Genomic DNA, 16,815 nt, shown 5'->3' on the forward strand with positions numbered 1-16,815 from the left:
CTTCGGACTAAGTAGTAAAGAATGGGAAAAATAGGCATTGTTTAAAAAATTAAATTGGAATCCTGCAACCTGAGCTAGCCTTTAACTGAAATTATACTTTAGATGTCTTTTCATTATCATTAATTTAAGGCATAACTGTGTGCCTGCTTTATATTCATAAGAAATAATGTAGTTTAATATTATCAGGTTCACTAAAACCCTTTCAGAAAAGTTGTCTTTGTGTTATTGACCCTAGGATAATGTATTCATCAAGAAAGGATACAGATAGGCTACTTAGGAAAATATCTTTTTATTCAGAGCAAATAATACCACTTTCCTTTTCATGATCTTAAATAGAGTTTCTATTGCTGTGAGAGAAACCCTGACCCAAAGCAACTTGGAGTCGGGGATGAAGAGTTCATTTCAGTTCACAGTCACAATCAAACTCTGAGGGAAGTCAGGGAAGGAACTCAGGTCAGGAACCTAGAGGCAGGAACTGAAGCCTACTCTATTGAGAAACACTGCTTACTGGCTTGCTCCTCCTAGCTTGTTCAGTCTGCTTTCTTTTGTATATACAGGACCACCTATCCAGGGTTGGTACCACCCACAGTGGGATGAGACCATCCACATCAATCTTCAGTCAAGAAAATGATCCACAGGCTTCCTTTAGGCCAATCTGATGGGGGAATTTTCTCAATTGAATTTCCTTTGCTCCATTGACTGTAGAACTGACAAAAACAAACAAGCCCTACCAACAGCAGGTTGGGCCCTCCTACATCTACCACCAATCAGACACTGTCCTACAGGTTTGTCTATAGGCCAATCTGATGGGGGTGTTTTCTTGTTGAGGTTCTCTATTCTCAGGTGAGAGCAGATTTTGTAAGTTGGTGAAAGACTAACAGACATACCCTGCAAAGTCAGGCATGGCAGGATATATTGAGGGTTGCCATCTGGTGCCCCACCTTTCCATAATTCTTAGTCCCATGCCTTTTTCTTTTCTGAGGATACCTTCGTCACCAAGAAAGGATTCATTAGAAAGGTTTCAGGTTCCCAAATGTCTTAACAATAGATATGAATTATTTTTTTTAATAGGTAGCCGACAAGGAGAAAAACCTTTAGGGTTTAATATCTTTACATAAAAAAACAAGAAAAAACATATACTTATCCTCTTGCCTATGAACCTTCATCTGGTAATGGATGGAGATAGAGACAGAGACCCACACTGGAGCACTGGACTGAGCTCCCAAGGTCCCAATGAGGAGCGGAAGGAGGGAGAAGATGAGCAAGGAAGTCAGGACCACGAGGGGTGCACCCACCCACTGAGACAGTGGAGCTGATCTATTGGGAGCTCACCAAGGCCAGCTGGACTGTGACTGAAAAAGCATGGGATAAAACTGGATTCTCTGAACATGGCTAACAATGAGGGATGATGAGAAGCCAAGGACAATGGCACGGGGTTTTGATCCTACTTCATGTTCTGGCTTTGTGGGAGCCTAGCCAGTTTGGATGTTCACCTTCCTAGACATGGACGGAGGGGGGAGGACCTTGGACTTTCCACAGGGCAGGGAACCCTGACTGCTCTTTGGACTGGAGAGGGAGGGGAAGAGGGGTGGGGGTTGAGGGGAGGGGGAGAAGGGTGGGAGAAGAGGGAGGGAAATGAGAGGCTGGGAGGAGGGGGAAACTTTTTTTTTCTTTTTCTCAATAAAACAAAACAAGAACGTCTTGCTCACTTCTTCTTTATTAAAGCTAGTCTATAACTTTTGTACATTAATTCATTCTGACTTACAAGCTACATCTGACAAAGCAGAAACCTTTCCACTTTCACGGAGCTCTGAAAGTTGCTCATTTCATCTCCTAGGTGAAACTTTAACAGTTCACGTAGATTCCTTCTTAGAACTGTAAACCGTCTCTTCCTTTTAAGGTGAAAAAAAAATCCAAAAACACATGTATTTCTGCTGTAAACAGCTGTCCTCTCCTGGAACTGCCTCGGAAGCAAGCCAGGGATTCACCGAGGTGGGTTTCAGGTCTGTTCTCAGGCTCCTAACACCCCATCTCTTCCCTCAGGACTGTCTTCTTTGTGCCTGTGGCAGACAGGACCCCAACTTCCCTGAGATTTTATCCTTCCTCTTTGAGTATGCAAGTGACATTTTCCCATTCATCCAAAGAATGAAGTAAACTCAATTGGATTTGTTCTCCATCTGGGAGCAGGAAATTAACTTTGAAAATGATTTAAATCTCTTGCCTGGGGGAGGACTTCCACCACCCGAAGTTCAATAGTTCAATTTGACAGAGGCCTCTGATGGAATTCTAATATATAGCTGTGTTTTCAAAAAGGATGAAAATGTGGCTGCTTTAAATTTTATTAACTGAATATTTACATTAAGTCAGATTCTGAGACTTGTTAGATAGAAAAACTTGGTGAATAAACCTTTTAAGTAGGCATATATTAGTTTAAAATAGAAGGAACTACGTACCTTTTCTATGTTGAGATATAAATATTCAGGACTGGAACTTATTCCATGTTAATACTTTTCTTATGTTGGTGATTGTTCTAATTTCCTTTCCTTTGCTGTAATAAAACTGTGGCCAAACGTAACTTGGGAAGAAAAGGACTAACTTCTTCTGATAGTTTAAGGACCATCATCTAAGCAAACGGGACTTTAAGGAAGAAGAAAAGGACTAACTTCATCTGCTAGTTTAAGGACCATCATCTAAGCAAGCAATGACAGGACTTCAAGACAGAAGCATGAAGCATGGAAGAATTCTGCTTACTGGCTTGCTTTCAGGTTCATCTTTGGCTTCTTTTTTAAATAGACTGCTCAGGTTTGGCAGGAATGCCAACAAAAGATACTGCCCACAGCGGTCTAGGCCCTCCTACACAAATCAGAAATCCAGAAAATGCCCCACAACACACTCCCTTGCAGTCTGATGGAGGAAATTCCAGTTAAGGTTCCCTTTCCCAGGTGTCATAACTCAAGATGAATGATCACAGTCATAACTCAAGACGAAGGATCGCAGTCATAAATATATGACCCAAACTAGGATTACATGTTTAGAATTTACAACCGAGCAAAGGAGTAGGAATGAATTTCAGCTGGTAGGGTTGGATACCATGCATGAAGCTCTGAACTTGATTCCAAGCACCACATAAACAGGATGTAGTGGTGGGTACCATCGCTCAGGAGGGAGGTGGAGACAGGAGGATCAGAAGTTCTACACATTCCTAGCTAAACAGCAAGTTTGAATCCAGCCAGGAAAACTTAATAAAGTTCTTTTGACATTCTTTTAATGTATATGTGCAATTTTATTGACAGATAAGTAGTCCAAGACAGCAATATACTACATTAAACATCGTTTTGAATTTTTATGTATAGAAATATGACAGTTTTAGGACTTATTTCTTCTCACTTCAATTATATGCTTATGTCTAAAATAAACATTGGTGTTGATGAGAATCTCTGTGAAGAGGCATAAACATATCACCTCTCCTTCACATACACTCTTATTGGCATGCACCTCATTCCTTAACTGTGTCCTCTAGTTCCTTGGGATCCTTTTCCCCATTACCTGAATAAAATCACTGTTTTTGTTCTTTCATGTACTTACACCTGTACTGTTTTCTTCTCAGATGAAAGTGATCTTTAAAATCTGCCCAGCAGGTAGTAGTTGCATTATGCCAATCTGTATATGGTAGAAAATTACTCAAATCTGCTTCCCTTTCCATACACATGTGTTTTTTTTTATTTATGTCTAATGGGAGTTAGCTCCCATTCTGATTTATGACATTTCCACACTGAGACATAGGTACAGGAAACTGATACTATCTGAGGTTGTCTTTGTCAATTTCTATTGCTAATAACAGACAGGTTCAAATGATAAAGACACAGGGTTGTTTGGCCCAGGGCTCTTTTTCAAGATTGAGGCACTACATCTGGTAATTGGCAGAGTCCTAAGACAAGATAGGGAATCTGAGGTGAAACACAAAGGATATTAAACTCCTATAAAATTGTCCCTATACCAGACATACCCTCCTGATAACCCAACACTCACTAATCAATCAATTGTATACATGGGTTAATCCATTCCTGAAGGAGGATCACTAAACACCTCTTCAAGGACTTACCAGTTAGTACTATAGAGTAAGTATTAGATTTAAACACGAGTTTCAGAGGGGAAACATATTTAAACTACATCAGGAATGCTATCAGACTTACAGTAGAGGAAGAATAAAAGGGGAACACTGGATGTCCTCTAAGTTTTATATTTGTGGGTGCACATACTACTCTCCTTTACTCTCCAATTGTCCAGACAACATCATTTAGTCAAACTCAATGTCAATGGAGAAGGAAATATAATTCTCCTATAAGGAATGTTCTGTTAGGTAAGAATTCCATGTATTTCAAGTATACGAGCCTGTGACACTAAGTAAAACACCATGCACATGGCACGATACTTATGTGTGCACAGAAACCAATCCTAGGCCATTGGGGGTGCTCAGTAAAGATGTCTGGCATGAATTATTGAAGGAACATGACATGACATGGTTCACTTGGCTATCCTGATGCTTTTGTGTTCGGTTTTACTTTTGTAAACTGACTATCATTATCCACTAAATGTCAGGCTCTACAACTTTCGATTTTGCAGAATCAACCCTTGATTCCGAATTTTTCAGAGAATCATGAATACACATTCAGTGAACATTTCTTTTATGTGCTGGCAGTGGGGTTAGGAAGTAATTATAATGAGATGAATTAGGCATTGAAGAAGCCAGGGCTAACACTGTCATAGCAGATATAATAGAAGTACAGGTGATGAGAGAAGCGTGTGAACTAGCGATGTTTGAAAAGGCTTATCCAAGAAAGGGATACTTAAATAGGTCATGAATAATGAGAATTTGAAGCGCAAGAAAGATTTATATAAAAATACTTCACACTATCATGGAAGTTTGTGGTGAGTTTGAAGCCATCTAACAAGTAGGAGGGTGGGAGGACTCTTATAACCACTAACTACTCCTTAATTACTAGGTCAGTCAGGAATTTCTGGTTTGTAATTTTGGGCTTAAAGGGCAAGAGAGAAGAGTGTGGAGGAGTAGAAAGGAGGGAGTAAGTCTATAAGTAGATGATATTTCAGGATAACAAGTTCTATCTTATATGAAAAGGTTAGATAAAGTTTGTCTTCACAGTGCACTGACCTGATTTTCTCTTAAATCTTCTCATTTGAAGTTTGCCAGGTACCAATTACATAGTTATAAAACAAATTAGCCTCAATTTCTTTATCTATATAAATAAATTCACAATTGCTACTCTGTGTACCATGTAGGAAATACTTGGCCTCGCGTAATAGCAAAGAGCTTAAGTTTAATCAAGTAAGAATGGTGAAGATAAGCCCTGGTTTGCGTGGAGATGCTGTTCAAGCCATGGTTCGCGTGGAGATGCTGTAAGCCCTGGTTCACGTGGAGATGCTGTTCAAGCCATGGTTCGCATGGAGATGCTGTTCAAGCCAAGGTCACTGTATTCTCATGGCTTTCCTGCAACTGTAGCATCCATGTATCAGAAGTTAGATGAAAAAATAAAGCAGCAAGCACACAGCGGCACACCACGCATCAGAAACGAGTCAACTTTGAGCTGAATTTACTATTAAAGCCATATTATGTTTAGACAACTATGCCTACCTTAACAGAAGTCTGGAAGGGCATTAAAAACCAATTGCTGCCTTCTTGTCTTAAATGAAATGAGAGTCATTTGTAATTTTGGAGAGGGGATAAAGAAATGTCACATCTTCATACCGCATAGATTCCTGAGGGAATTAGTTAAGTTTTATACATACATACATACATACATACATACATACATACACACACATACACATATGTGTATATATATATATATATATATATATATATATATATATATACAGGCTTTGAGAAATGTCAAATAACCTTAAGTATTCTTTTGTCAAAATAAAGAAGTCCTCACAATTATGCTTAACTAATTAGTTATGTCTGACATATTCCATTAACACATACAAAATACTAAAATGCATATTCAGGTCAGCATGGAGTAAAATTAATGTTAATGCTTGGTAAAATGTATGCTTGTTAATTTGTCCATGAAAATCCCAAGTGGAAAACTAGCTAGTTTTTTTTTTTCTTTTCAACTCAGATAACCTTTGGTGTAATCACAAGGGTGACTGTCACCTGTTTGGTTCCAGGGCCTTGACTCATGCTTTAGTAGTTTGAATTACAGTAACCCAAGCATCAACGCGTTATAAAAGGCAGACAATTTGTTATTGTGAACACACGTCTGCATTCATGTCAGCTGGAAATAGCCAGAACAGTCCAGTGATGCCTGACTACAACTGAGATCATTGCTACTTTGTCTGATCATATCAGCAGAGAGCTTTGTGCTAGAATAAGACCACAATAATATTGTGTTGTGTTTATTAACATTTTCTTGTAATTGTTTGTATCATGAACCTTCACAATACAGCCCTATTTTTTAAAGCATAAATATAAAAGGTTACTGATGTATTATTGTCTTAGATAATAATAAGAATAATAGCTAATAAAAGAATAATAAGAAACAAATGTCCAGAAGCACAGGACCTGTGGATGCTTTGACTTACTTCCTCAACCGTAACAGTTGTTCTTTTCAATTCTCCCTCACATTTCTGATGAGGTCAGAAGTCATACTGATAAATTGATAGCACATAATGGCATGTTAATATTCTGAAATTATTTCTAATTCATTGAAATGTTTCTTTGTGACCAATAAAATGAGCTGACAGTCATTTTAAGCTGGCAGATGAACAGATGTGCTAAGAAAATATAGAGTTCTTTTCTATATCCTGCCTGCCTGCCTTCCACCTCCTTTTTTTCCACTTCTCTCCTTTCCTCTCCTTCCCGCCCCATCCCTTTCCTTCTCCCCACCTCCTCATTCTCCTCTTCCTTCCTCCTCTCTTTAATCTCCCTTTCCTCCCTTTCTACTTCTCTCATTCTTCTCCCATCCTCTCTCCTTTCTCCTTTTCCAAATCTTCTCATCCCTCTCTTCTTCTTCTTTGTTCCCTCCTCCTTTCTTGTCCTTCTCCTTTCTTTCTCCTCCAATTCCACCCCTTCTCTATCTCCTTCCTCCTTTTCTTTCACTCCTCCTCTTCTTCCTTCTTATTTCTCTTCTTGCCATCATCTTTCTCTTCCTTTTCTTCATCCTTTGGGCTAACGTTCAAACATAGAGCCTCCTTGCAGGTACTCTGACAATGAGCTATTCCCACAGCCCTTGATATGGCTTCTCAAAGGCTTTACAAAGTTGAATATGGAAATAACCACCAGTCAAGACTGGGGGTAGAATCAATTAAAAATATTCATAACCTTCTGAAAATCCTAAACTATACTTCCTGTTTCCAATTACCTATGAAGGTAGGTTTTCATCATATACTTCAACCAAAATATACAACCATAAAGTAAATACAAAAGCAAATTTGAGAATCAGATGTCTGTAAAGTTAAATTTACAAAGGTAATACAGCCCTTCTCATTATATTTTGTGTTTTGGAAAACACTGCTGTTTACAAATATGTTTTGGTATTACTAATTAATTAATTGCTATTTTTCCATATAGTTTAATATATTAATTTAAAAAATTGAGCCAGCAGGTCTAGTGATACAAGTTTATGGTCCCGGCTACATGAAAATCTAGGCAGGAAGATTTTTAAGTTTAAGGATTTTTCAGGAGAGAGAGAGAGAGAGAGAGAGAGAGAGAGAGAGAGAGATATTTAAGGCATTTTGAGTAACTCAGCAAAACCTTTACTCAAAATAAAAAGTAAAAGAAGGGCTGGTTATACACCATCATAATGGAGTATGTACATAGCATGTGCAAGGCCCTAGGTTCCACCCATAGTACCACAACATAAACAATGCAAAAATAAATTAAGTTTAAATTTGTTTTAATTTTATTATGTTTTAATTATGGTAAATAATTGATACATTCAGATAAATAAATGCTTTTAGGATCTTCAATAAATGATAAAACTGCCTAGGTTTTTTGAGACCAAATATTTGTAAAATACTATTACAAAAATTGGCTAAAATACTTATTATTAGGCCATTGTTCTTACAATTGATGCTTCATTAACCTGTTGGGTTCTTGATAAGTCCCACAATTCTTGTTTGTTCTTCAATATCTTTCTTCATAATTTAGATAATAACACAGTCTTCATGGTCTACAAGGCAAATATATTCTCACTATGCTTGAATTTATTTTCTTCAAAAATCACATGGTGATTGATATTGCAATCACATCTCCATTGATATAGTAGTTTATATAGGTTCCTGCAAAAGGTTAGTGTGTTAAAGCCTTGGTCACTACCTGTTGGGACAATTGATAGATCACTAATGGGCTTTTATGAGTTGGGGTCTGGTTGGAGAAGCTGGTCATGAGGAATGTGTCTTTGGGGAGTGTGTCTTTCTTTCTTGGGTCCTTTTCTGTCTCTGCTTTCTGTATATTACATAAGGTAAGCAGTTTTTCCCTGACACCCTTCCACTATGATGGACTGCCTCACTATTGATCAGAAACAACAGAGATATATAATTAAGGGATAAAACTTCTGAAACTCTGATCCAACACAAATTATCCTTCTTTAACTTGACTTATCAGGTGTTTTGTCCCAGTGATTGAGAACTGACTAACACAGAAATTTGGAATCAATGAGGTCACCAGTACAGTTATTGCTAGTGATGTAAAATGTTCAGAAACATTTGAGGTGGTTTTATGAGAGTAATCTGGAAATGTTTAGAGATGTTGGATATAGACACTCTGGAATATTGTAATCTGAGTTTGGAAAGTTCTTTTGGAAGCTCAGAGGACCAGAAGAGACATAGAAATACAAACTGAGAATATTGCATGGACCTGATTTCAGAATGGGCTGAGGATGCAATTAGGATTTGGACTGAAGCTGACTTGTGTTACATTGCAACAATGAACATGTCTATATTTTCTTAATGCCCTAAGCTTGGAGGAAAGCTGCTTTAAAAGGTAATGGTTTAAGCTGGGCGGTGGTGGCGCACGCCTTTAATCCCAGCACTCGGGAGGCAGAGGCAGGCGGATCTCAGTGAGTTCGAGACCAGCCTGGTCTACAAGAGCCAGTTCCAGGACAGGCTCCAAAACCACAGAGAAACCTTGTCTCGAAAAACCAAAAAAAAAAAAAAAAAAAAAAAAAAGGTAATGGTTTAATAAATTGGCAAATGAAATTTCAAGGTAGCCCATCATTCAGGCAGTCACAGGAATCTTATTGGGTTTTCTTGACATAATTGCAGTGAGCGTTGAGGGGAATTATCAGAGCAAAATGATATGAAAACCTTTCAGTTTGAGCAAGAAGACAAATGCATGTATAAAGTTGGAGATAATTGATGTGTGATTTTAAAGAGACCAGGACCATTAAAAAGAATTCAAGTACTTCACACTATAACATTAATGGTGCCCAAAGGTACTTTAGGAGCCAAAACACCCATCCGCCATTGGCCCAAGAATTTAGAAGTACAGACTCATTGGAATGATTTTTCCTTGAGAAAAGAACATTGTTAAAGTTCGCTGAGCATCTAGGACCAACCAAAGGAGGATTTTCTTAGGTTTAAAGTGGTCATAATCCCAGAAAATTCAGCTAATATTTTCGCTGAGAGCAAACTTTGGTATTTTCCACGTGACGATGTCTTGGTGGCATAAAAATGTAAGAGGTGTTTAGTTGGGTTCTTCTACCCAGATCTTTATAAAAACTTCAAGGTTCAGGCTATGGCTGACAGGATTGGGGTCCCTGCAGGTGACCCCCGAGAGGTCATTGTGTGAAGCTGTGAAAATGAAGCCTGTACTATAGTGAATTCAAGAATGGTAGATGAAGCAGAGGAATGAACTTCTACGACAGAAAGCCCCAGGCAGAAAACAGAGCCCATGCAGGAAAAAGACACGTCTGGGATCAAGCTAGCAAGCTGGAATGGGGCTGAACAAGCCCTTTGGAGCTCACAGATGCACAGCTGTGGGATTATGATAAATGGTCTTGTTTGTCAACAAAACACACTTGGAAAATGGGATCCTCAACTGAAGAATTGCCTTCATGATTGCTAAATGATGTAGGAAGGCCTGACCCACTGTGGAAAGTTTCATCCCTAGACATGTGGGCCTGGGCTCTATAAGAGAGGAAGATGCATATAAGCCTGGGGCAAGCCAGTAAGAGGTAGTCCTCCGTGGTTTCTCCTTCAAGCTTTTGCCTTGAATTCCTGCCTTGGATTCCCTAGATGTTGAACTGTAAAGGGTAAGATGAAATAAAATATTTCCTCCCCAAGTTGTTTTTGGTCATGATGATTATCACAGCAACAGAAGCCAACATAGAACAAGGATGTGAATTATTTCCTCTATGCTGGTCTTTTTGCTAAAAAGCATGTTTCTTGTTCCACCACTGTCCACTGGAATTTTTTAATTTTTCTTTTCAGCGATACATAAGTTTACAACCAAGAGTTAACTTCAGTGTTTTGATTGATTTTCTTTAGAAAGGATCACATACAACCTTCTTTAGCCTGGAACTTACTGTGTAGACTATGCTGGCCCAGATCTCACAGAGATCCACTTGCATCTGCCTCCTGACTGTTGGGATTACAGGAATGTGCCACCACACCTGGTTGCTGGGAGATAATGAACTAGATATATTTTTTGAAGACTAGTAGAGATAATCTTAATACATCTTTTATTATGATTCTTTCAGGAACAAAAGTATTACAGTTTGGATATGAAACGTGACTCCAAAGGGTCCATGTGATAAAGATTCTGTCCAGTTAGTGACTCTATGTAAAGGTGTATCGTGATGGGTATCAGTAAGTGGAGTCTTATCAGAGGAAAAGGTGAGGTTGGCAACAATGATTACATCATTAGTCTTGTGACTTAAACAAAGGATTAATCCAGCAATGGATCTACAGTTGAATATATATTGGTGAAGTAGTCAAATCTTTTAAAAAGCAGGAAATGACTTGAATAAATGACTTTCTAGGGGCCATACCTTTGGAGCTTGTATTTGTCTCAGACTTCATTCTCATTCTCTTTGTTTCCTGGTTGCCGTAAAAGAAGCAGTTGCATCACTATCTATGTGGGCTGCTTTGATGTTCTGTCTCACGTGGACTCACAATAATGGAACCATGAGACTATGGATAGAAGCATTTGAAGCCATAAGACAACATGAGTCCTTCCTTCGGCTTACTATGCCAGGCAGTTTGTCACGGTGACTAAAAGCTGAATAACATTCCTTTTCCTGATTTAGATCCTTAAGTTGTTGGTGGTGACAGCCTTGATACCACCTCCAAAATTTAAACTTGATCTCCATTTTAACTTTCTAATCGTCAGCCAGATATTTATAGTCTCAGCATGTTGAGACAAAGAAATAGCCAGCATCAAATATTCCCTGCCTTTCACGTAAAAAGTCACAGAATGTACTTTACAGCTTAAATTTTATTCTTATGTGGACACTTTCATCTGTGTAGATATTAAAGATGGATAGCTTGCCTTAGTAATGCGCAAACATTAGTTCTTGCCCTGTAACTTTCTATCCCCTGGGAGTGTGTTAGAAATGCAGACACTTGGGCTTCACAAGTACTTAATCAAAATCTGCATTTTAACAAGTTCCCTAGGAGGCTTATGGGCATCATGTTTGTAGTGATGCCATAGACTTGTCTCAGCCCTAATGATCTCAGCATGCTGCCTTATAATTGGCAAATGGTCACTATATAAATAGATAGAGCTCCCACAAAATGTGTTATGTTTCAAGATATTAGCCAAAATATCCCATCTATTCTGTTTCTCACTTTGTCTTCAATGTTAGTGTTCCCTAGTTAGCTGAAATTATCACTTTTCAAATATTAGAATGGTTCTATATATTTTCAAGGTTCATTTAAAAAATAATAGACCTTTTATTCTTTTTTTTTGGAACCTAAGATCCATCATTTCAGTTTCTATTAGATTTTTGTCTTCTGGAAAATACTGATCTGTAAATTTCTTGCTCTGTGGAATGATCAGGTGGACTTGGTACATATTTTCCTTCTCTGCCACTTTGGAAACTTATTTTTATGTATTATTGAATTAGCAAAGATTCAAAGGCTGAGCCTCTGGATTCTGTGAATCATTCCCAACTCTTTGGCTATAATAAAATAACAAAATTTGCCTGGCAGAGTAATAGGATATTTTGGAGGAGGAAGAATACATATAAATATATTAATAGATATAGGAGTTTAAACAAGTCTAAGGCAACTAACTCACGTTGGCTGCACTTTAGAATCGTCCAGGAAAGGTTTAAGAAATCCAAGCACTAGGTCTTTTGTGAGCTCCTCCACAGACACTACTAGTTTCTTTAGGTCAGTATTGTTTCCAAATGTCAGAATTTTTTTAAGCACTTGGTATTAGTTTTGTGTTTTTTTTTTCTATTGCTGTGATAAGACAGCATAACCAAGGTAACTTGGAAAATAAACCATTTCAGAGGGTTAGAGTCCATGACGGCATAGTGATGCCATCATGGCAGGAATAGGCAAGAGCTCACCCTTTGATTGACAAGCAGGAGGCAGAGGGCACACTAGAAATGGTGTGAGTCTTGTGAATCCTTTGTCCATCACCATGATGCACCTTCTCCAACAAGGCCATGTCTCCTAATTCTTCTGAAATTGTCCCACCAACTAGTGACCAAGTATTCGAACATATGAGCTTATGGGGGCATTCTCATTCAAACCATCACATACTTTTTTGGTTATGTTTTTCTTTTTCTCTTTCCACTTCCATGTGTTTGCGTGGTTTATCTAGCCACCTCACTCTAGGAAGTCTCTTGTCTCTCTTTCCAAAGTTGGAATTAGAGGCTGGTTGTGTTGCTACCCAGAATTTACATGAGTTTTGGGGATCTGAACTTCAGTTGCCATGGCATGGCAAGTGTTTTAACCGTTGAACTATCTATCTCCCCAACCCAGAAAGACTCATTTCATATATTCACTATGGAAAATGAGCTATATTAGAGATTGGGAGTCCTTGTTTTACAAAATGGTGAATCAAAAATAAACATGCCTTGATAAGCCCTGGATCAAGCAGGGTCCTGTTGTCAAAGGCCGCTTGTTTGTTTCCCAGCTGCCCAGACTCCCAAAATAACCACTCAGAAACTGTATTAATTAAATCACTGCTTGGCCTATTAGCTCTAGCTTCTTATTGGCTAGCTCTTATATCTTCATTTAATGCATTTCTATTAATCTGTGTATCCCCATGCAGCTGTGGCTCACTGGCAAAGTTCTGTCCAGTGTCTGTCTCTGGTGGGGCTACATGGCTTCTTCTTGACTCCACATACTCTCTCTATATATTTATGTCTTTCAGTCTGGCTGTATTTTGTTAAGCCATTGACCAAAAGGAACCTCTTTATTACTAATAAAAGCAGCACATATACAGAAGGATTTCCCACATCAGGGTCTTCACTAAGTTCTTTCTAATACCAGTGTTGATAGTATTTAAATATATCATCCGTGTCTGTAAGGATTAGTTGGATATCTGTAAGAATTAGTTAAATGTTTGTTTTTAAATGTTGTATTATATCTTAATACATATTCCAGAGATCAAGCAAACTGATGAGGTTACAATGTGAATCAAATTATGTAAAGTTAAGTAAATATCAAATACAAAGTTAAACATATATATGTATGTATGTGTGTGTATGTGTGTATATTGATGCTTAAAAAGGCAAGCATCAATGTGGATAACAAGTTTCCAAACTGTAATCCTAGACAGAATATGATGCATGATCCCAATTGAGCCAAAACACAAACTGGCCTAGTACAATAACCTGCAGGGATATGACATTTCATTTCTTTCTTAAAATTTTATGTTATTTTGGCATCTTATCTCATAAATGTTTCATAGCACTATATTTCATATATCACAATATATATGCATTCAAGGCACTGATGTAAATCTTTAAATGCAATAGCTATTTCAAAGTTCTTATGTTTAAATTTTATCAGAAAATTTCCATGAGAAGTTTCAGTTAGGTCAGAAGAATAATAGATTAAACTTTTCAGGTCAATGTCATGTATTACCTTGGTTCTTGATTACTATTTTAGCCTTGGGGCTCAGTACTTTTTATTTTAAAAATAATAAGAAATTTAATAAAGGATCATGACATTAAAAAGCAGCCCAGAATTCACCTGAGAGATTGACAGACCCACAGGGACCTGTGTTAAGGTGCTGAGAACTAACACTACTGAAATTGTTGGTTGATTTTCTGAGAAAGGAAATGGTTTGATTTAGGCAGTACATCCACAATTTTCCATATCAGGGGTCTGAACTTGATCTTATACATATTTTTATGTTTGCCTCCTCAGTCTTCTTAGCAACTAAGATAGAAGCTATTTTCAGTGCTAAAATAGTTCAACAAAATTTGTAATAATCTGATAAGCATTTACACATCTTTGCAGATATAATTACTATAATTAACAATAACAACAGGCCAAATGACCATGTTTTCAGCAACTATATTAAAAATAACATCTTAGTCTCAGGAGATGGCTTAGTGGGTAACCTGTTTCACTTTATTACTTCAAGAAAGACGATGACCAAAAGTAAGTGGGAGAGGAAACATTTTATTACATTTTATAGGTTAGAGTCCATCATGGATGGAGGCCTGAAAGGAAACTTAGATGGGGGAACTGAGGCAGAGGTGATGGAGGGGTACTGCTTGCCCTCTGTGACTCAGCTTACTTTTTATAAAGCATAGGACCACCTGACAGGGATGAAACCACAGTAGTGAGCTGGCCCTCCCCACTTCAATCAATCAAGAAATGTTGCCATATTTGTCTACCGCCAATTTGATAGAGACCTCAATTGTAGGTCAATGTTCTCAAGAGACTCTAGCTTCTCTCTAGTTGGCCAAAAACTAACCAGCTCAGTGGGTCAACTGCTTACTGGGCAAGTACATGGCTCTGAGTCAAATCTTCAGAATTCAAAAGGCATGGGAGCTCAGATCTATAATTCCAATGCTCATGTGGAGAGTTGGGAACCAAGGACTGGACCTTTTGTGGAATTATGTGGGCTAAGTTGCCTGGCATAGGAACCCTTTCTTAAACAAAGTTGATGCAAAGACCAACAACTGAGGCTGTCCTCTGATCGCCACACATGCCATGTCACACATATACACATGAAGGGGTTAAACTCTCCCACTCTCACGACTGAATTTAGGTTTCAGTCCTCTGGAAAAAAAAAGCAAAACAGGTGTCTTACCCACAAAGGATCATTTATCCACAATGCCTGTATATTTAGGGTTGAGGGAGAGAACAGAGGCCTAAGTCACATCAGCCTCATTATGCCACAAGAACAAAGCCAGCAGACTCCTTCTGAGTCACATCTGAACTTGCCCACGCATGTGAAATTATGTCCAAAAATTATAAGACTAAACCTCATCCAATTAAACGTATACTAGTGTAATTGCTGCTTGCTACACCAATTATGTATGAGATTCATGTGGGATGTCCTTCTGGATATGTGTTGCTTTATTGGCTGATGAATAAAGCTGCTTCAATTTATGGCAGGGTAGAATACAGCCAGGTGGGAAATCCGAACAGAGATATAGGGAGAGAGTAGGTGGAGTCAGGGAGATAACATGCAGCTGCTGAAGGAAAGATGCCAGCTAGAACCTACCTTACTGGTTAAGCCACAGCCTCGTGGTGATACACAGATTAATTTGTGATGTAAGAGCTAGCTAAAAATATGCCTAAATCATTGGTTGAACAGTGTTATAATTAATACACTTTTTATGTGATTATTCAGGCCTCAGCACCTTGGAAAAGAATGAGCAGTTTCTGCTTTCAGGAGATGACCTAACTGTCCTTAAAGCTCCGCTTAGCTGTGCTTAAAAGGAGTCTGCATGCTCCTCTTGGGGTCATCGTCATTTTGTACAGGTGTTGACCCCTGCATGCTGGAATATTAATAAAAGCTCTTTGCTTTTACATACCATTTGAGTATGGTGTCTTCCTACTAAAGTGTTTCCTTGGACCCTACACACACACACACACACACACACACACACACACATACACACACACACACACACACACACACACACACACACACACGACTGAAAAATCAGATAGAATATAAAAATATTTGAGATACTTCCACTCAAACAAATAAAATTCCCTGAGGCCACCTGGTAATATCCATTTAGTCAATTTTTATGCTTATGTTGGGCTTAATAATGTTAAGAACTCAAACTTCGGGGCTGAAGAGATTGTTCATTGGTTAGTAGGAAGACACCATACTCAATGGGAAAGCACAGATTCATAACTAAGGATCAGGGTGGAGGTCAATGGATGGTAGATTATTGAGAACAAGCATCAGAGTAGGAGGGAGCATGCCTATATTATCTTAAAAGTATTCTTGCTGAAGAGATGGCAAACTGATCAGCTATCACCTGAGGGATAATGGAAGAAGAGTGTTCAATCATGTATGGAGAGACTATGGGAAAGGGGGTTTTGTCTAACCTGACTTAGCAGGGTTCCTCGCCAAAAGAAGATTACAACACTGCACAGATGGTCTAGCAGAAGGTTCAGGAACCTGACTCCCATTTAGACAGGCAAACAATCTATGTCACTGTCCACTTCTGCTTTGCTTGTGTAATTTATTAAGGAAAAAGAGGCTGTGGGAACAGATTTGAATCTGACACACTGGAATCCAATTTTATTTAACAGTTTAACTTTGGACGCTGTTTCTCAATGGGCTATTTCCCCCTTCTATATCAGGCTGCTTCCCACAGAAATCATATGTCTTCAATAGGCCGTGTTTCTTTGAGT

The sequence above is a fragment of the Microtus oregoni genome, unplaced genomic scaffold, assembly GCF_018167655.1.
Source record: "Microtus oregoni isolate MIOR12 unplaced genomic scaffold, Mior012 000007F_ref0000211, whole genome shotgun sequence".
NCBI classification, from domain to species: domain Eukaryota; kingdom Metazoa; phylum Chordata; class Mammalia; order Rodentia; family Cricetidae; genus Microtus; species Microtus oregoni.